Below are 22,681 nucleotides of genomic sequence, written 5' to 3' on the forward strand. Positions count from 1 at the left end.
CACCACTACCACCACCACCACCACCACCTCCCACATTCATGCATGCATGAACACAGCAACATTTTGTACACTAGGAGCACTGAAAAATGATAATAGTATCTGTATGGTAAATATAGATTCATAAACAAATGTCCAAAATCCATATTTATTTCCTATACTGTAGGGATGATAAATTATTACTTTCAATTTTCTGTTTCTGCAGGTGAACCCAATCCACAAGTACAGGCGAGTATTCATCTAAACTCTTTGTGAAAGCTGGAAAATAATTAGAGAAATTTAGATATGATAAATATGGATCACCATAAGTCCTAGCAAAAGAAAGAAACTATGAAGACTTTGGAATTATCAATCTTTATTGTGTTCTGTGTAATTTTCCCCACAATCCTTCTTTGCTACTGGACCCATCGAGAAGGTTTTAGCAAGCATGTATAAGGTGGATTACAGTGGGGGAGAGAATAGAGCTAAAGAAACAATTAGTGAGGTATTTCAGAACATATTGGAGTAAAAGTCTTCATTATCATGTATCAGAGTTCCTTTACTTGGGACCTGGAGACAAATCCCTAGTCAAGCATTACTGTACATGATAGACACTAAAATCTCTATAGTCATACTCTTCTCCATAGGCTTGGAAACTATTCTTTCCATTTTCCCTAAATCTCTTTTATCCACTTGATCAAGCGTCCCATCAACCCATGCTCTGTTTCCTTGGGTTGTCTCAGCTTAGTGTTGACTATGTTCTCAATTACTAGTCTATACTTAACCTTGACTCCTAGGTCAGCTTTTCTATGAAGTTAATTTAGGAGGTACCTTCAACCCATCTTCCTTCCCCTTCTCCCTCCCTCTCCCTTCCCTTCCCTGCTTAAATCCTTCTTTACTTTTTATTCTTCTGAGCAGAAGACAAAGGGGAAATCTACATTTTACTTTATCCTCTCCTCTTACATAGTTCCATAGGACCTTATGGCTGTATGAATTTGCTGTGACTCAATTAGCAAGTATATTTGGAGTTGTAATGTTACAAATATTTTTTCCTACAAGCGAGAAATGTTAAACTATATATAATCAATAGTGAAAACATTATTAAAATGTACCATAAATGAACTATCAAGCAAAGGTATTGTAATGTATGAAACTTGCAGGCCTAAATTGTTGCTTAGATCATGTATTTTCTAGAATATATGCTTGTAGTGATTTGCTTCAAATTTCTCTGTTTGCTACAGACATTCTGACAGACATCTATATTGTTTAAGTATTTCAAAGTAACCAGTTACATATGTTAAAGCATCAAAACATATTGTTTATATATTTTGCATTAACACCAAGAATCTCATTCTAAAATTCTAGTAGCAAATTATCTGGCATAAGACTCATGACACTGTTTTTTTACTACACAGATACACCACACACACACACATATTACACACACACACACACACACACACACACACACAAAGCCTTTTTGCAAAATGTGTTGAATTAAATTTAAAAAAAAATGTTAACAAGGTATTTTAATTGTTCTAATTTTTTTTTGTTTCTGTTAATGACAAGAGTAAATACATAATGATAAGAAATACAAATTCTGTGCCTCTTTAAATGTAAAGTTTGTTTTCAATTTTTAATTTTGTATATCTGGGCTTATGTGTAGTCAAAATTAGTTTGCCTCCAAATGTATTAACAGGAACATAGATTCCTACCCGCTAACCACGTTAGCTACAAAGAAAATATAACCATATATTTCCATATAAGTAGAACACAGAAATGTGACCCAGCATGGATCTTTAACTTTTGAGAATTTTAAGAATTTCATAATAATGGATATTAGAGGAAACAGAAAAAATTGTGGATGATCTGTTCACATTTGCAGAAAAAGCTCAACCTGAGAACCATCCTCACCCTTAACTGGAGGTTCTTAATCAAAAAGTCTCAGAATCTAATGGAAGATGTGTTCTTTGCCCCAGGTAAATGATAATACTAACAAAGCCTTTCTTCCTCCTTCCCTTACCCTCCCTTCTTCTTAAACAAATCTGGAACTTTTGAAGGCATTCATGATATCAGGTCAGAAGCACTTGTCCAATGAATAAAGGTATTTTTTAATTGGCAACAGTTCTTTTACTGGTTTCATTATAGATTCCATCTCAGTCAGAATAAGAAATACATTCTGGTGCTCTATGACAAAAATAGAAATTATTTAATATTTAATTATGTGAATCAAAGTTACTGTGACAGCACAAGTTGAGTCTTGAGTTATTAGTATTTTTTAAAGAATTTAAAGTTGTGGAGAAGATACATTGGATGGAAAATGATGGAGTTGGGGGAGAAGTAGGAGATGAATATGATCAAAGTCCATTGTGTTCATGCATAAAATTCTCAAAGATTTAAAAACAATATTGTATTAAAATGTTCCCTGTGTTACTTTTCTAGAAACTAAATATGTTTAAAGGGTAATCCAATCATGCTGGCAATTTAAATTTGTAATATACCATAAAAGAATGTAATACTGTATATTGGCCATTGCTGTTACATGTATGTACTCAGAAGCAAAGGCAAGTACATGGGAGGAAACAATTAGTCTTTACTGGTATTTCCTCGGCTTCTCTGTCAAACTCTTCTTTCTCTACCCTTGGTTCAAATGTCCCATTTATTTGTGCTTTTGCGGTCAGTTCCTTTCTGACATAGTTCTGAGTACATGGTTTCCGTGGGTTCCTGACAGTGATTGGGGCGAAGGAAGCTCTTTCCTCAGCACTGCTTAGGTAGCCTGAGGAGCAGGCCAGGAGCTTGAGAGATAGCTATGGTGTCACCAGCATGACAGATGGAGGTCACTTCCCCCTTTTGAGTCAAAATCTCTGAGAAGTAGGCCCAAAGACCTCAATGTCTTCCTCTGCCATACTCATGGGTAGCAGGCTGGGATTAGTATTTATTTATTTATTTATTTATTTATTACCAGTTTTCATTCTCCACTCAGACTTGAACTTGCTTTTAGTTTTACTCAAGATGGGTGAGTTATAACAAGTAGTTATGAGTTTCCGTTTAAAATAATTAGAAGACTTGATTCTCATGGAATAAATGTCTTCACACAACAAATGGCAAAGATAATACTTATTCTAAGTGAGCTGGTTTTTAGTCTTGTGACCTAATAAACTCAGTGACCTAGACTCTAGGTTGTGCAACCAAATGACTCAATTTTATTATCCTATCCTTCAGTAAGTAAAACCCATTCTATAAAAACTGCATACATTAAAAATGAATGCATGCAAAAAAAATGTTCTATCCTTGACTCTACATTGTGAGAGGTGTTACAATATGTCAGTTTTAGGGATCAGTGGAACTATGGAAAAAGACATAAAGATTATGCATAAAATCAATAGTTGGATCTAGCTATTTAGATACACATGGTTCATATAATTTTTACCTTTAGTTATTTTGATCCATAGTAGATTATTAGGCGTTATACTCCCTATTCAGCCTTGGTATTTCTTGATCTGTATTTCCTCTCACCATATTTCCTAATCTCTCATCATGACTATTCTATTCTATATGTCTATGAAAACAATTTTTATCATTAAAAAATAAGTGGATGCATGAAATAATTGTATTTCTCTGTCAGTATCTAACTTACTTCTCTTATTATCTTACCTTTGAGTTCCATATATGCTACCACAAATGAAACATTTTCTTCTATTCATTGATAAATAATATTCTTCTGATATAGTAGCTCATTTTTCCTATCCATGTACCTGGTAATGGAAATTTGGTTTGATCACATGGCATAACTATATGAATAGTACTCTGATAAATATGCTCTGATCTTATTTCCTCTGCACACACATCCTGAAGTGGTATTACTGGTTAATAACAGCTTTACAGTTTTTTTTTCTTTTTCTTTTTTGAGACAAGGTTTCTCTGTATAGTCCTGGCTGTCCTGGAACTTACTATGTAGACCAGGCTGGACTTGAACTCAGAAATCTGCCTGCCTCTGCCTCCCAAGTAGTGGGATTAAAGACATGTGCCATCACTGCCCAACAACTTTACACATCATTAATGAATCTTTACTCACATTTTCCCAGAAATATTGCCAATATTTTTCTATGTAAAACAAAATAATTTGAGATCTTAGACTCCATCTAATAGAATGTAATAACAACCCTAGAAGAGACTTGAACTCCTTTTTGGATTGTTTCAGTAGTTTTTCCCCCCATTTTGGGATTATTTTATTTATTTACATTTCAAATATTACTCCTCTTACCAAACTCTTAAGAAAATATTTTATCATGCAATGTTTTCCCTAATACAGCTTCCCAAATTTATGAGACTATTGATATATGCTATAAAGCTTTCTGTAATCTTTTTTCTTTTTTAAAAATCTTTTTTTTCTTTCTTTTTTATTAGATAGTTTCTTTGTTTACATTTTAAATGTTTTTACCTTTCCAGGTCTCCCTTTTAGAAACCCCCTATCCCATTTCCCGTTCCCCCTGAATCTTGGAGGGTGCTTCCCCACCTACTCATCCACTCCCTTCTCCCCAACCTGGCATTCCCCTACACTGGGGCATCAAACACCTCCAGCCCAAGGGCTGCTTCTCACACTGATGTCCAACAAGGCCATCCTCTGTCACATATGTAGCCTGAGCGATGGATCTCTCCATGTGTACTTTTTCATTGTGGCCCAGCCACCAGGAGATCTGGAGGGTCTGGCCAGTTGGCACTGTTGCTCCCCCTATAGGGCTGCAAACTCCTCAACTCTTTCAGTCTTTTCTCAGGCAAATGGTGGGCTATGAGCATCCATTTCTGTATTTGCCAGGCTCTGGCAGAGCCTCTCAGGAGATAGCCCTCTCAGGTTCCCTTCAGCAAGCACTTCCTAGCATTCACAATAGGGTCCAGGTTTGGCAACTGTATATGGGATGGATCCCCAGGTGGGGCAGTCTCTGGATGGCCTTTCCTTCAGTCTCTGCTCCACACTTGATTCCATATTGCTTCTAAGTTTTTTGTTTCCCTTTCTAAGAAGCACTGAAGCATCCACATTTTGGTCTTCTATCTTCTTGGGCTTCAAATGGTCTGTGAATTGAAATCTTGGGTATTCCAAATGTTTGAGCTAATATTCACTTATCAGTGAGTGCATACCTTGTGTGTTTTTTTGTGATTGAGTTAAGTCACTCAGGAAGACATTTTCAAGTTCCATTCATTTGCCTAAGAATTTCATGAATTCATTGTTTTTAGTAGCTGAGTAGTATTCCCTTGTGTAAATGTACCACATTTTCTGTATCCATTCCTCTGTTGAGAGACATCTGGGTTGTTTCCAGCTTCTGGCTATTATAAATGTGGCTGCTATGAACATAGTGGAGCATGTGTCCTTAGTACATGTTGGAGCATCTTCTGGGTACATGCCCAGAAGTGGTATAGCTGGGTACTCATAGAGTACTATGTCTAATGTTCTGTGGAACCACCAGACTCATTTCCAGAGTGGTTGTACCAGCTTGCAATCCCACCGGCAATGAAGAGTATTCCTCTTTCTCCATATTCTCACTAGCATCTGCAGTCACCTGTGTTTTTGATCTTAGCCATTCTGACTGATGTAAGGTGGAATCTCAGGGTTGTTTTGATTTGCATTTCCCTGATGACTAAGGATGTTAACTTTAGGTTCTTCTCATTCATTCGAGTTTCCTCAGTTGAGAATTCTCTGTTTAGTTCTGTTCCCCTATTTTAATAGGGTTATTTGTTTTTCTGGAGTCTAACTTGTTGAGTTCTTTGTATATATTGGAGATTAGACCTCTGTCAGATCTAAGATTGGTAAAGATCTTTTCCCAATCTGTTGGTTGCCATTTTGTCCTATTTACAGTGTCCTTTGCCTTACAGAAGCTTCAAAATTTCATGAGGTTCCATGTTAGCATCAGGGCCTCCAAAGTGCTCACATGGGCAAGCCTCACAGACCTGTTGCCAGGGCGACAGCTGCCATATTCCCAGAATCCATTGAGCTTACATCATAACCCATATATATATGTACACACACACACACACACACACACACACACACACACACACAGGGGACATTCCTCTCGTGCCTTCTTTCTCTCTCTCTCCTTCTTCTCTTTCTGCTATTGCCCCCTCTCTCCCTCTCAATTAAATCTCTTACATGTGGAACTGTTTGGGCCTAGCATGTAGTATGTCCTGACATGAGCCGCCATTCTAACATCATTTGGTGCTGAAACCTGGAATATTGGTGGTTCCATCAGTAGCTGCGGCGTTGCTCCACAGTGGAGAGCGGCAGAGATCACAGCCACTTGGACAGGTCACAGCATTGGCAACCACAGCTGCTGTGAGCACTGGAGTTCACGGCTCCCTCAGGTGGTGGCTAGGAGAATCGAGAATCGCAGGCTTTCACTGTGCGAGTTGCCGCCACTGAAGCCACAACCACCAAATCACAGGCAAGAGTCCGGAGCCACAGCCACGCACCACAGGACTTATGTCTACCACGCAAGCTGTGCCCTGCCTGGCCTATCATGTGGGGATAGCTTCTGCTCGGACCCACACCTACCCATTCAGTTTCACATTTTCTATTTACCAGTCCGCTATAATTCTCGCAAATTAATTGTTAGGGTCAATCAATTGGAGGACCTCCACTTTTCCAGATAGGGCCTGGCCAGCCTTCTAGGGGAACTACAGGGTTAATAGTCACGCGTCCCAGCTGACTTATGTCTTAGAACTTCTGCCATTGGTTGACCCTTCCCTCAAAAGCAGCACTTTGTTCCCTTTCCCTTCCAGGCTCTTGCAGCCAAACCAAACCCTCAGTACCGAGGTAGAGCCACTTTCCACAGCAGGCCCAAGGCCTGCTGGGTAGCCACTAGAGGGCCCTCATGACAACTTGGGACACTAGCCTGGCTGATTTCGTTTTGGTTTTTGGACTGTTCTCAGGATGCTGGTACGGATAGTCTAATTACCCACCAATGGGCGTCATCAGAATGTCTTTCACTATACCTCCAGGCACCCCACTGGGATGTCTCCTGGAAAATCTCAAATCCTTGAAGCTAACGCCTGATATGAAAGCATCAACAATTACATATCTCTGCAATAAGATCTGGATTAAGTATCAACTAGATGGGAGTTCAAGATGGCCACTTAATGGCACTTTAGATCCAACTATTATAAGGGATCTTAATACTACTGCCAGCAAACTGGTAACGGAGGGAGGTTCCCCCATCTCCTCTCTATCTATCTATTTCCATCCCACTCCCTCCTTGTGCTTCTCTTATTCCCCAACCCAAGTACATGTCCCATTCTCACTTAGTGAACTTTCGAAAATAGAGAACAGTCTGGGGTCCTATACTTCTAACTCTTCCAAGTTTATTAAAGAGTTCCAGTATATCACTCAACCTTACAGCTTGACTTTCCATGATGTTCATATGATTCTTACTAATAATTTATTTCCTGAGGAACACAGACGAGTCTGGGAAGAGGCAAGAGTGCATGCAGACAGAATTCACCAGACGGCACATACCCAATTGGGTCTGAGACAGTGCTGGACCAGGATCCCTGGTGGAATTACAATTCTGCAGGTGGTATTTTAGCCAGGGACAGGTTCATTACATGCCTTCTGGCCGTCTTAGAAAAGCGGCCTTAAAGCCAGAAAATTTTGAAAAACTCCAAGCGGTTGTCCAGGACAAGCAGACGAATCCATCTCAATTTTTAGAACGCCTTACAAAGGCTTTATTACTGCATACCAATATGTACCCTCAAATCCCAGAAGGTAAGCAACTTCTGGTGACCTACTTCTTTTCCCAGAGCTACCCTGACATAAGAACTGAACTTAAAAAACTGTAGAGCCGACCGCTAACTCCACAGGCAGAAGTCTTAGCACTGTCCTTCAACATATACCATGGGAAAGATGACAAAGTCCATAAATAAAAATACCATATGCTGGCAAAGGCTGTCCGACCAGCCCCAGCCACTACCTTGGACTCATGGTCCCCTAAGACTCAGAGACCCTCAGGGACCTGCTACAAATATGGCCAAAAAGGTCACTGGCCAAAAGCTCGCCCTAACTTCCACAAGCCAAGAGGGCCATGCCCTAGGTGGCATCAAGAGGGACATTGAGCTGTTGACTGCCCTCATTTTATACAGAACAGGGGGACATCACTCCCAGATAACCCTCCAACTGGTCTCCTAGGCTTGGCTATGGCTGAGTGAGGAGGCCCGAGCTCCCCTGACCCAACCTCTGCCATCCCTAGCAGGGAGCCCAGGGTAAATATTGTGGTATGTGGGTGGCCCATCTCCTTCCTCTTGGACACTGGAGCCACTTACTAGGTCCTGACAGAGTTTTGGGGTCCCATTTCTCCTTCTCGTTTTCCTGTTTTCTGGGTAGGAGGGCAACCTTACTTCCTTCTCCAGACCCTACCACTTAGCTGCATTTTTAGGGGTGTACCTCTCACCCATTCCTTTATGGTAGTGCCAACATGTCCTGTCCCCTTATTGGGAAGGGATCTTCTAGCTAGACTGGAAGCCTCTATTTTTTTGCTACCCACATTCACCTAAACCCAGGCTTGCCAGCAATTCCTCTCTCCTTCTCCTAGCCAGGCAACTAATAATACTATGTTATTTCCTTTACCAGTTTCTCAGGTAGACCACTGAGTCTGGGATGTCCAGAACCCCTCTGTTGCTAAACACCATTCTCCCATTGTCATTCAATTACTGAACTCTACCAGGTACATAACCCAAGCTTAATATCCTCTCTCTCTCCAGAGCCTCAGGGGACTTAAGCCTATTATTTCTGATCTCTTGAGAAAAAAAAAATTCCTTCGCCCCACCTCTTCTCCCTTTAACACCCCTATACTAGCAGCTAAGAAGCCTAATGGTAACTATCACCTGGTTCAAGACCTCAGGTGCATTAATTCTGCAGTAGTTCCTCTCTATCCTGTTGTGGCTAACCCTTACACACTTCTTTCCACTATCCCCTCAGGGACTTCCCATTTCTCATTCTTAGATCTCAAAGATGCCCATATTGGTGTTGTCAGATACATATGCTAGGATCACACATCAATCATTTTTTCTATCAACACCACAAGACATTCTTTTTCTACTTACAAGACCCATGGGATTCCAGGTGGGAGACAGAAGTTGTTCGTAAGCTCTACCATAAAAATCAACCCTGGTCACCAATAGCTACCATCCATATCCAGAGAAAATATGTCTCAATTGCCCAACCCCTGGATATTGGAAAATCAGGGGAGATAATCAAACACTCCTTCAGGGTCCTTACCTCTTTGACATCACCCCTCATAAATGGCTCTAACTTGTCATTTCGCCTTTTACTTCAGACCTTGACCTCAGCATACCAACTCCTTAATGTCACCAGACGTGGATGATGCTTTAAGTATTGCTGGTTATGTGTACCCCTTGGAACTAACTCACAATTGTCACTTACAGCATCTCCAGTGATACTGCCAAGTAACATTACCTCACCCTTTGTCAGCTGCCCTGACTCCAGTGTCACCATGACTCCGTCCCTTACCTCTGTCCCTTTCTTTGGTGTGGCAAACTGTTTGAAGGCCTCTGGAAATCATTCAGTGAGAACACTGAGCTCCCTAGACTGCAAGAGAACCATAATCCTTCATATATCATCTCTGCCACAATGTCCTGCAATCCAAAATATGTCAATTCTTTGTGGTACTTAGGCATATCATCGCTTACATGCCAGCTGGTCAGGAGTTTGCACATTAGTATTTCTTTTTCCTGAACTAGGAGTAATCCAGGGAAACGAACCCCTGCCAATCCAAGTTGTAGATATGATAGCTGCCTATCGTAAGAGGGTAGTCCAAGTTGTGCCACTCTTGGTTGCTACAGGAATAGCTATAGGTTTTGGTACTGGAGTTGCAGGGATAATGCCTTCCATGACCCAATATCATACATTCACTTCCTAGTTTCAAAATGATTTTCAGAATAATGTCTGAAACTGTGTTTACTATCCAAAAACAGATTGATTCTTTGGCAGCTGTGGTGCTTCAGAACAGACGAGGACTAGATGTCCTGACAGCTAAAGAAGGTGGTCTTTGCCTGTTCCTCCAAGAAGAATTCTGTTTCTACGTCAACCAATCTGGGATAGTAAGAAATAAAATCCAGGAGCTACAGCCAGGCATAAAAAAATTTCAGAGACCATGAGACCTCTAGTTCTGGGATTTTTGAAAACCCTATACAGAAGTGGATACTCCCTTTTGTGACCCCTTTCCTAGTCATCTTCCTAGTGTTATTATTTGCTCCCTGCCTCATTAATCTTGTTTCTACATTTCTTCAATGACAAGTAAAAAAAGAAAAAAAATTCTAACCAAGTATTAATCAGCTCCTGTTACACCAGCCACTGCCCACAGAAGAGCCATTGTCCACAGAGGAACCTGATGAGAACATTTACCAAGTGGTTCCCAATGGTGAAAGCCCGCTAACCCCCATTGCCGAAGCCCCTAATCAGCAGGAAGCAGTGGCTTCCCCTTCCCTTTGGTTTTCCTTCTCTTTACAATAACAAAAGGGGAAGTATGTTGACATCAGGGCCTCCAAAGCCTGTGATGTCACATGGGCAGGCCTCACAGATCTGTTGTCAGGGCAACAGCTGCCATATTCCCAGAATCCATTGGACTCCCCTCCCACCTTTACCAGCTGCCACTACATCAGAACCCATATGGGGAATGTTCCTCTTGTGCTCTCTCTCTCTCTCCCTCTTCTCTCTCTGTTACTGCCCCCTCTCTCCCTCTCTATTAAACCTCTTACACGTGGAACTATTTGGGCCTAATGTGTGGTATGTCCTGACGTGAGCTGCCTTTCTAACACTTCATCTCATAGGTTGATTCTTGATCTCAGAGCATGAGCCATTGGTTTTCTGTTCAGGAAATTTTCCTCTGTGATCATGTGCTCCAGGCTTTTCCCCTACTTTTCCCCCATTATTAGATTCAGTGTCTCCGGTTTTATGTTGAAGACCTTGATCCACTTGGACTTGAGCAAGGATGGATCGATTTCTGTTCTTCCGCAATGCTAACCAGCAGTTGAACTAGCACCATTTGTTGAAAATGCTGTATTTTTTTCCTCTGGATGGTTTTAGCTCCTTTGTCAAAGATCAAGGGACCATAAGTTTGTGGGTTCATTTCTTGGTCTTCAATTCGATTCCATTTATCTACCTGGCTGTCACTGTACCAATGCTATGCAGTTTTTATCACAATTGCTCTGTAGTACATCTTGAAGTTAGGGATGATGATGATTCCTAGCCTTGTCTAGCCCCTGATTTTAGTGAGATTACTTCAATTTTCTCTGCATTTAGTTTGCTTTTGAGAGTGTTTATTATTGAGAATAGGTTGCACTATCCTGGGAATTTTTGTTGTTATTTCATATGAACTTGAAAATTGCTCTTTCTAACTCTATGAAGAATTGAGTTGGAATTTTGATGGATATTGCATTGAATCTGTAGATTGCTTTCAGCAAGATAGCCACTTTTATTATATTAATTCTGCCAATCCACAAGCATGGGAGATCTTTCTTTCTTCTAGGTCTTCTTCAATTCCTTTCTTCAGAGATTTGAAGTCCTTCTCATAAAGATCTTTCAGTTGTTTGGTTAGAGTAACACCAAAATATTTTATATTGTTTGTGACTATTGTGAAGGGTATCATTTCCTTATTTTTTTCTCAGCCTGTTTATCCTTTGTGTATTGGAAGACTACTGATTTGTTTGAGTTAACTTTATATCTGGCTACTTTGCTGAAGTTGTTTATCAGGTTTAGGAGTTCTCTGGTAGAGTTTTGGGGTCACTTAAGTATACTATCCTATCATCTGTATATACTGTTATTTTGACTTCTTCTTTTCCAATTTGTATGCCTTTGACCTCTTCTTGTCTAATTGCTCTGGCTAGAACTTCAAGTACTTTATTGAATAGACAGGAAGAAAGTGGGCAGCCTTGTCTAGTCCCTGATTTTAGTGAGATTACTTCAATTTTCTCTGCATTTAGTTTGCTGTTGGCTATTGGTTTGCTGTATATTGCTTTTATTATGTTTAGATACGGGCCTTGAATTCCTGATCTTCCCAAGACTTTTAATATTAAGGGATGTTGAATTTTGTCAAATGCTTTTTCAGCATCTATTGAGATAACTATGTGCTTTTTTTCTTTTAGTTTATGTAGTAGATTACATTGAAATATGCTATAAAGCTTTCTGTGAATTTTTAAAAAGGTTTTTGATCTAAGAATTTTGTTCCAAAAAGTATCATGTGACTATATATACTGTGCATTTTTTAAAAAAGGAATACTTATATAAGAAAAACATGACATAACCTTTATGATAGATGTACAGACTCACAAGGCCTTAAAGAAAAAGGGGCAATCACTCTGTGTTACATATGAAGCCTGTTAATTGTTAAAGAAAATAATATTATGTCTACATAAAGCTTTTATTCTTGAGCATAGGTTTACTTGGCAGGTCAGCTCTCCTTACAACAATGGTCAACTTCAGTTATTATCTATATAGCATAAACATCAAGGATTAATTATGAAGTTGAAGTAAAATAGACCTCAAATAAAAATTAATTAAAAACTTAATAACAAAAATATTTTCTGACATCCAAAGTGTATTTCACCTTTCATTTCATGAAATGTTAGGGTGACTGAGATAGGATGCATCTCTTTCTGGGTATATCTTCTGTGGTTTCTGTGTCAGGTAGTAATTGACTTCAGATGTAATAAATGAAATTGGAACAAAATACATCTTGGTCAAGAAAATCCATGCAAGGAACAACAAAGCCGCAACCTAAAAGATGGAGTCATGTAAGATAGTAGCTACCAAGAACTAAGAACAGGAGATAATTAAAACAGTTATATAAACAATGGAACTTTTGAAGTCCAAGTAGTTAGCTTCTTCATTTTTTATTAGGTTGCCCTCTCATCATATAATCAAAATAATTTTATTTCAAGAATTATTAAGATATGAGACATTGTTTCTTAGCTCAAAATAAGCTACTATAACACATGTTGGACTATCTACTATTCTGAAATACAAATGTGTAGAGGTATTATTTAATGTTTTCTTAAAAGTTGTGGAAATATTGAAACATGAAATAAAGCCCGAGAACCCTGTAGAAGGGGTGGGGGAGGAGGACTGAAAGAGCTAAAGATGTCAAGGATATTACAAGAAAACCTAGAATCAACTAACCTGGGCCCAGAGGGACTGACAGAGACTGAATTGCAACTAGAGAGGAAGCATGGGACAGACCTAGGCCCTGTACATAATTGTAACTGATGTGGAGGTTAGTCTACATGTAGTACTACTAACAGCAGGAACAGAGTGTGTGTCTGACTCTGTTGCCTGCCTTTTGATCCCTTGACTCTGTTGACTGCCTTTTGATCCTCTTTCCTCGGTGGGCTGTTCTGTCTAGCTTCCATAGGAGAAGCAGCACCTACTCCTATGGCAACGTGATAGGCCAAGGCTTCTTGAAATTCATGTTAGCCCTCCCCTTTTTTGAGGAGGGAGGAGAAACTGTGGTCAGGGTAGAAAGTAAATTAATTTAAAAACCCACTACGACGACCAAGAAAACAAAACAAAATATTGTGGAAAAAATAATAGCTACAGTGTGTCTCCTGTTCTAATATTTGGATGATATGAACATATCCAGATAAGGAAACAGGAATTGTATGAGGAAACATAAAACAAACAACCACAAAAACAAATAAACAAGCAAAATTCCAACAAATAAACAAATAAACAAACAAGTGTCTGGTTTTCCAGCAGAGGCAAGAAGCTCCACACCTTGCCTCCTCTTAACAAAAAGAGCTAAGAATGAAAGGGGAAATATCTTGCAAAATCGGAAGGTAAAAAGAACTTTTGCTTTAAGGTCAGTTCTGCAATCCTACTGAGGCTGCCTTGAGCTCCAGCATGTAAAAAATAAAATAAAATAAAATAAATAAAATTATCTGTAGTTTCTGGAACTACTGATGTGATTCTTTCTCTTGCCTTTATAAAGACTATGTAAGTATGTCCAACCAAGAAAAAAAAGATAGATTGATAAATAAACAAATAAATCCTGAAGATAAAGATTCATGCATATTTTTAGTAGGGGATCAGTGTTTTTCAGTAAAACTAGTGCTATTATTGCGAGGTAATGGACATGAAGATGAAGAGGATAGCTCCAGCTTGGCTAGCTCACCACAGTGACTCACAGTTTGAATGACAAACATACCTCTTTAGAAGCACTCCTACGTGGAAGAATAACCGTGGGAATTATGAATTGAATTCACCATGAAAATGGCCCAGAAGAAGAGGTGAATATATTTAACTAGAAACAATTACATGGGCATCAGTGGCATGAGGCTGATCACTCTTGAGATAGAAACAATAAACATGTTACTGAAATTTTATACTGATCATGTGAAATTCTCCCTCTTTCAAGTGGCTGTAAATTTAGAGTTAGATTTTAAGAGATGAAATTTCCACAAAAATTTTAATGTTTGTATTTGAAATTCAGGGCAGTGCACTTACAAGCAGTGAGAATTCCTTCCAATGCAAATCTATCAGTAGTGGTTAGAGTTGAAAAACTGGTGCTGCATGTGATTAAAGCAAATGATTATGAACAAGTAATGTTTCAAAGGTGAATAAGAAAATGCATGACTAAAGAATAGAATAACGCCCTAATCAATTTATAAAAGAGATCCTGATGCTGAGATTCATTAGTTACAAAGTTAAAGACCTTCCAAGCCTCTGATAATCTCATCAATATATGGTTAGCAAATCATTAGCCACCAGCTCATCAATATCATCATTAACGTGCATAATCATGTCCAGAATCAGGCTCCACTTCAGAACTAGGATTTGATCAGAATGTTGAATTATTCTTGTGCACATTAAGGCTAAAAAAGCAAGCTCTAAGTGAAGAACAAGGAAGAAAAAAGTCTAAAATACATGTGAGCAGGGACTTTAACACATTTTGTTCATTAATATAACTTAGATAGCTACAAAAGTATTTGAAACTTGGTGAATATGCAATAAATATTGGTTAAAATGATGCAGATTAGCAATACTTTCATTATTTAAAAATTAAAATGTTGACACCCAGAGGAAGCTCCACTCCCAGGCGCTATAACTTGCCCAGGATCAGAGGTGAGGAGGACACAACATCTGTCCAAACACTGGGAGTAACTGGGACCAGCAGGACCAAGCACACAGGAACTCCACGAGTCCAGTGGCACAGGTTTCCTCCAGTTTGTCTGGGCTGGTGCCCTGAGCAGACCTTGGGAGCAAGCTCCTTAGCCAGTCCCAAAATGCCCATAGGAAGCTCTACTCCCAGATGCTCTAACAAGCCCAGGGTCATGGGATCCCAGAATCATAGGGTCACAGAGACAGCTTGACTCTGAGGAGTTCTACCACAACCAGGATCATAGAAAGGAGAGGCTCCAGTTTGATTTAGCAAGGGCCGGTAGCACTAGAGATAAGATGATTCGGGGCAAGCATAAGAATATAAGCAACACAAAACAAGGTTACTTGACATCATCAGAACCCAATACTCCCACCATAGCAAGTCCTGGACATACTATCACACAAGAAAAGCAAGATTCTGATATAAAATCACTTCTTGTGATGATGACACAGGACTTTAAGAAAGACATAAATAGCACCCTTAAAGAAATACAGGAGAACACAGGTAAACAGCTAGAAGCCCTTCAAGAGGAAATGAAAAAGTCCCTTAAAGAACTACAGGAAAACACAACCAAACAGGTAAAGGATATGAGCAAAACCATCCAGAATCTAAAAATGGAAATAGAAACAATAAAGAAATCAGAAAGAGAGCTAACCCTGGAGATACAAAACCTAGGAAAGAAATCGGGAGTCGTAGATGCAAGCATCACCAACAGAATACAAGAGATAGAAGAAAGAATCTCTGGGGTAGAATATACCATAGAAAAGTTTGACACAATAGTCAAAGAAAACACAAAAGCAAAAACCTCCTTACCCAAAACATCCAGGAAATCCAGGATGCAATGAGAAGACCAAACATAAGGATAATAGGTATAGAAGAGAGTGAAGACTCCCAAGGTAATGGGCCAGTAAATATCTTCAACAAAATTATAGAAGAAAACTTCCCTAACCCAAAGAAACAGATGCCCACGAACATACAAGAAGCCTACAGAACTCCAAATAGACTGGACCAGAAAAGAAATTCCTTTTGTCACATAATAAACAAAACAGCAAATACACTAAACAAAGAAAGAATTTTAAAAGCAGTAAGGGAAAAAGGTCAAGAAACATAAAGGCAGGCCTATCAGAATTACACCAGACTTCTCACCAGAGACTATGAAATCTAGAAGATCCTGGGCAGCTGTCATACAGACCCTAAGAGAACAAAAATGCCAGCTCAGGTTACTATACCCAGCAAAACTCTCAATTACCAAAGATGGAGAACACAAGATATTCCATGACAAAACAGAATTTACACAATATCTTTCCGCAAATCCAGCCCTACAAAGGATAATAGATGGAAAACATCAACATAAGGAGCAAAACTACACCCTAGAAGCAAGAAAGTAATCTTTCAACAAATCCACACAAATCTAATTCCACCTCTTATAACAAAAACAACAGGAAGTAACCTTTACTTTTTCTTAATATCTTAATATGAAAATTAATATTACCAACATATCCTAATCGTTTGAAATCCAAAAATATGAAGAATTAGAAATTTATTGACTGCCATTTAATGCTCTCTCTAATTTGGTAATTGGAGAAATAGGTCTAATATTATACAATCTATATACACTTTCAGCTTGTTTGTTCATGACAGTGTCTTGCTATTTACAACATAGTGGTCTTGAGATCTTGCTTCTCCTATCTCAGCCTCTCTATTAGTAGTATTGTTTATGTCATGTTTTTACATTATACTATGGTTTTCAGAACAGCTTTCATATTTTAAAAGTATTTATATACCCAAAAGAAACATAGACAATTAAATTGGGAGGGGACTTGTAAAAGAACAACAAAGAGTGAGACTGAATGCTTTGCTTAATGTTTGTAACTCCTGTATCAAGTTACTACAGTAAGAGCAAATATTTTAAGCTCTACTAAATACAAAACAAACAAACAAAAACACTTTATATATTTATGTTCCTTCAAGAAAATATTAGTAGTGATGTATTATTTTGAAATATACATTTAATACATTTGGAGTTATTTAAAATTTATATTGAGAAAAACATATGTATTTTCAGTATTACCATAGACAAGCATCTACATACAACTGTTAAAATGATTGTTGTTTTATATCGAACAACTTTTATAATACTAATTTTTATTATTATAATATTTTATAAATTTTAAAGAATATGACAAAAAAAGATATTGTAGATATTGAAGCGGGGATCTCTGTGAGAAGTTGGGGTTCAAAATGAAACAAGAATGTGATTTAATTCTATTTACTTAAAATGTTTTTAAACATTAACAAATTCAGATAAATTGAAATCATGTAACTTTTCTCATTATAATGCAATAAATCTTAAAAAATTAAATACAATTAAAATGTCACATAAATAAATGATAGCATTGATATTCTGAAAGAAAACTAAATTCAAATCTTTAAGTTCTACCTTAATAATATAAAATCTTTAATATTTTGGCCTTCAGATTTCCTCTATCTAATACTGAACAGAATTAAATATTTGTAATTTCATAATAATATTATTAATCCTTAAAAGAATTGCTTCAACAATTAATGTAGTTCACATTCTACTTTGAATATCTTTTGTTAAATAAATAAAATAATCATTTACTTATATATTCATTTGGGGAACAATGTTATTAAACTTCATGTGACTTGTTCTCAATTACTCGAGTGAGTGTGACTCACACAACCATTTTCTTTAAAGTTTTAACTTCACTGGCAAAATAGAGTTTTACCAAAGCAAACTTCCTGTTGTCTGGGTTTGTATGTAAGAGGGAGAGTTGGCAGGGGACATCCGCATGTCATAAGATGCTGCCTGAAGTCAGTGAACAATTAGAAGGGTTTGCTTCTCTCCTTCCCTGGCAGAGGTCAAGAATCGTACTTCAGTTTTCAGAATTTCAGGGTGAGCATCCTTTTGACTAAGTCATTTTCCTGTTCTGAAAGTAAATTTTAAAAGGATTTATTTATATTTATATTTCCAGGCTAGCCAGGGAGAGCTATATGGTGAAGCCCTGACTCAAAAAAATAAAATAAAATAAATCTAATTTTAGTCACACATAACTTACAAAAGTAGTGCTTTCCAAATGAATGTACTAGTTTACAAAATAATTTATTACAATGAGGAATTTGCCTATAAATGACTGGAAAATGAAAGAACATAGTGAATTAATTAACTGAAAAACAGTGCCTTACCTAGAGATCGAATGCCCTTTTCTTCAGGAGAATTGAGTAAAGCATTTACATTAAGTTTTAGTATAAGTCCTAGTTCTGGTGTCAGTTTCCAAAAACCATCCTGTAAAATTAAGAAAAAAAATTATATCGTTAGTCATAGGTCCTAGGTCATTCTGTATTTCTCCAGCATGATTCCTCTTCAGTATTTAAAATATACATTAGACAAAGGATATTTGATCACACTGTGTCTGAGAGTGTGTTGCTAATTGGAAAAACGTGTTTCTAGCTGTGGTGTGGCTCAGCCTTAGAACATTTCTTCAATCCCTCTGGCTGGAATACAGACATGCCCTTAGTACACACCTTTAATCCCAAACAATGAAAGAAAGTTAGTTTGTAGAAGTTAGGATCCACGTTTGAAAGGGATGTCTATATGAGGGGCAGACAAAGTGACAAATCAGTGTGTGGATGTTTTGCATGTATATAAGCACATAATGTTTATGGTCGGTACCCATGGAATACAGACCACATCACCAGATTTCCTGGAACTGGACTTACAGACAACTGTAAGCAATCACATTGTTGCTATAGACTCAGTGTGGGTCCTCTATAAGACCTAGTACTCTTGACTCTTGAACCAGCTCTCAGCTCTGAAAACACACTTCTAAACAATAATTGCTATGTTAAAGTGGTAAGAATGAATTATGTCAAATGAATTTCCATGTAAAATAATGAAAAAATATTAAGAACATACAGGATAATGTTAACTCCAAAGCTTGATTAGTTCAACATGTAAAAATATAATGAGCTACTTTTATACTCTAACAGTCATATAGTTCTATATGGATATGAAAAAGAAAAAAAAATCAGTAAGGATTTCTAGTCTTCATGGACCTTTACATATGAAAAGGAACCTAAAATGAAACAGAGAATTTCCTGAAAGTTGAATAGGGAGATAGCTGAGAAACATACTTCATTTGCAGCAACACAGCAGCTGAATATCTAAAAGTCCCACTGACAGCAAGAGGAGGACAGATAACCCAGAGCCACATCAGAACTCTAACAGTCCTGGGAAATGAAGCCATCCCTCTTGCCTTCTGCAAGTGCAGGAATGACTGTGGAGCAACTTCTCGTAGGCTCTTTCTACCTTCTGTCCCAGAAAGGTCAGAGTTGTAATCAGAGTTATCTCTTTTCTATTGCTGTGATAAAATACCACCAAAATAAACCACTTAAGGCCAGAAAGATGTATGTTACCTTATAGTTCATAAAATGCATTGCCATTAAAGACCAAGTGTACGAAGGCATGAGCTTAGAGGGGACAGGTTTTGTTCTAAGTTCCACTTTCTGGTCCAGACCTTCATAAATGCAGGGTCGTCTTATGATGCAAGGCACATTCAGTCCAACTTTAAAGATCCAAGATTGTTTATCATCTCAATGTTGTTCAAATTTCCAGTGTTCCAAAATCACTTCAAAGATTCAAGGTAATTTCTTAAATTTATTTTCCTGGGGTTTTGGTGGTGGTGGTGGTGGTGGAGTTTTACTTGTTTGGTTTTTGTGTTTTGATTTTGTCTTTTTGATTTTTGATTTTTCTTAAGGATAAACTTCTAGCATAGAATGGAATTCACATTACAGTTTTTAATGGAAGGAATGGGGCCTAGTGAGAGAAGATAGAACTAAGTAAGAATGAAGCCAACAGTGTAAAAATCAAACCCCATAATTCCATGTCCAGTGCATATGGTTTCGGTTTCAGAGAGCTTATATGTTTCTATATATTCATCTTTGCTATCTGGCACCTGTGTCTGTCACTTGTACTTTTACAAAGACTTATATACAGTTCTTCTTGGAAGATGTCCCATTCCCATGGTTCTGTTATCTCCAAAGTCTTGGATTCCTTACTGAAACCTAGGCTTCACCTTCAAAATGTCCACAATGGCCTCTCAGTGGCTCTACACAAGCCCTACAATCCTGCTAGACAGCTTCTGGATTCGCCAGCTCTGGTGCTATGCAACCATGGAAGAAACATCTCAACTGTTCCTCTTTCTTGTCTCCATAAACAATCGGTTGGCCTGTGAACAGTATTTGCTAACTCGTTATAATGTCTAATTATTAAAATGGATTACCTCTCATTTTTGTATTAATGAAAACAAACAGAAGCTTCTTCCTGCATGTTGTACTTCAATTATTTCTCAGGCTTCCTGACTATCTCGATTACTGAATAAGTTAGGCAGAGTTTAAACACCTCTCCCAGTGTCTTCTTTCCCCTAAAGACTTCAATCGGTCACCGTGTCAGCTAGGAACTGGTACTACTTCAGACAGGTTTCCTGCTTTATTGAAAGGTCACCTGCGCAGACCTGGGCAGGCAAGAGCAGACTTCACCTTTGCTCTCTGTCTTGGTGTGCCATGCGCCTGTGCCAGTGGAATCCCCAATAAGAGTGATCCCTGAGGCCAAGGAGTTCTATTAAACTGTATCAAGAAGTGGCCAGCTTCTTGCTCCTGGGAAAAATCCTACTGCTGTGGCTAATAAGTATTTCTAAAGAAATAAAAGAGCATGTCACTCATCGTCTGAGTGTAAGATAAATTGTCAGCGAGTTTTTGGCCAGCAGGTTCTTTACTTCACCCCTAGTTACTAGACTCTTTCCCTCAGTAGTTCGTATTGTCTCACTACAGAATTAAGTCTTTTTCTAACCACTACCATGTAAAATCTAGGGAGGAGTGACAGCAATAAGGGGCCAGATGCAAGGTTTGTTCTCAAGAAAGAGAAATAGTGTTTGTATCAATCAGGTAAACAGGGATCTATGTTATTGTTTATTATAATCTAATTAAATAAATGTAGTTACAAGGTTAGACATATAATGACCAATCTATGTGCATTACTACACAGGAAGACATGGTGACAGCTTCTCTCTAAATAACAGAAGATATTCTGTTACCGCCTGTCACCACTAGTCCTTGGTATTATTACATTCATTACACCACCATACAGACATAAAAGAATATGAGTAGACTATTTATGCTTCATCTTTGGCATATCTTGGTTTGATAGAGCCCAGGCTTCTTCAAAAAATAGGGTTTCTCGGGAGATGGCATATGACTACATTCCAATAAAATACTTCACCTGCTTTCAAGGTTTCTAAATTTCTTACAAAGCATTCATATCATAAACTGTATTTACTCTGATCTTCAGATCTGTGTATTTAGCTAAGTTCCACTAAGGAATGAAAGCTTCTCTAGCATAGACCAGTGTTTAGTATATTATTTTTTTCCTTTTCTTTTCTTTTTTTAAATTGTAGATATATACTTTCACATAATATATTCTGGATATTATTTCTTCTTCTCAAGCACCTTCTGGATTTCCCCCCACTTCTCCACCTTCTCAAATTCACACCCTTTTTCCTCTTTCTCATTAGAAAATAGCCATCCTAAAATAATAATGAAAATAAAATTTAAAAATTTGGCTTCATACCCTGGCCCACAACCCCAGCAGAAAACTCTTACTCTACTGGAGGCCAAGTAAGTAATAAAAACTCCTGGTAAGACATTGTTGACAGCTCACTAACACCCCTTAAAGCTCTTCCCAGCTGCACCCTTGTCCTGAGATCTACAATTCAGCCCACAGTCTTGGCAAAAGACTCCCATTCTACCAATGGATATACTGGTACTAGTAACTGCAAGAACTATAGAAACTGGGAACCCCAAAGGCCACATCAGTATTCAGAGCTAAACAGGCCATGTCAGTTCCCAGATCTCTAGAACCCTAGGGGCTAATACCCAGAAATCACATAGACCACCAAAACTTCAGTGGTAACTCTATTGGCCCTGAAGATTCACTATTCACCAGAACAACAGGGCACTGAGGCCAGAAGACCAGAATGGAAACCAAAAAACATGAGGAAAGAACATCCAAAAAAATTCATCCAACAAAGATAAAATATGAAATTGTCACCTAAGTCTATACTCATTACAAACCCAGATGCCTAGATTATAAGCATAAGAACACAATCCAAACCAGCCATGACAATATGGTGTCAATAGAGCTCACATTACACCAAACCATAGATATTCTAACATAAGTGGAGCATAAGAAAATGACCTTAAATCCAATCTTATGAAGATGATAAAGATTCTTAAGAAGGAAATGAGAAATCCTTTAAAGAAATCCAGGAAAAGACACTCATGTACACACACACACACACACACACACACACACACACACACACACCAATCCCCCCCACACATATACACAAACCATCTATGAAAATGAATTTAACTGTTGTAGACCAGAAAACTGAAATTAAAAAACAATATTTAAAAAAAACCAGAAACTGTGGAAATACTGGAAATGAAAAATCTAGGTAAGTGAA

General features: G+C 38.1%; 1 pseudogene; it reads left to right on the plus strand.

Moving 5' to 3' along the window:
• The window catches only part of LOC116094837, a 41,353-nt pseudogene that overhangs the window by 6,612 nt on the left and 12,060 nt on the right, over positions 1-22,681 (plus strand).

The sequence above is a fragment of the Mastomys coucha genome, unplaced genomic scaffold (assembly GCF_008632895.1).
Source record: "Mastomys coucha isolate ucsf_1 unplaced genomic scaffold, UCSF_Mcou_1 pScaffold17, whole genome shotgun sequence".
NCBI classification, from domain to species: Eukaryota; Metazoa; Chordata; class Mammalia; order Rodentia; family Muridae; genus Mastomys; species Mastomys coucha.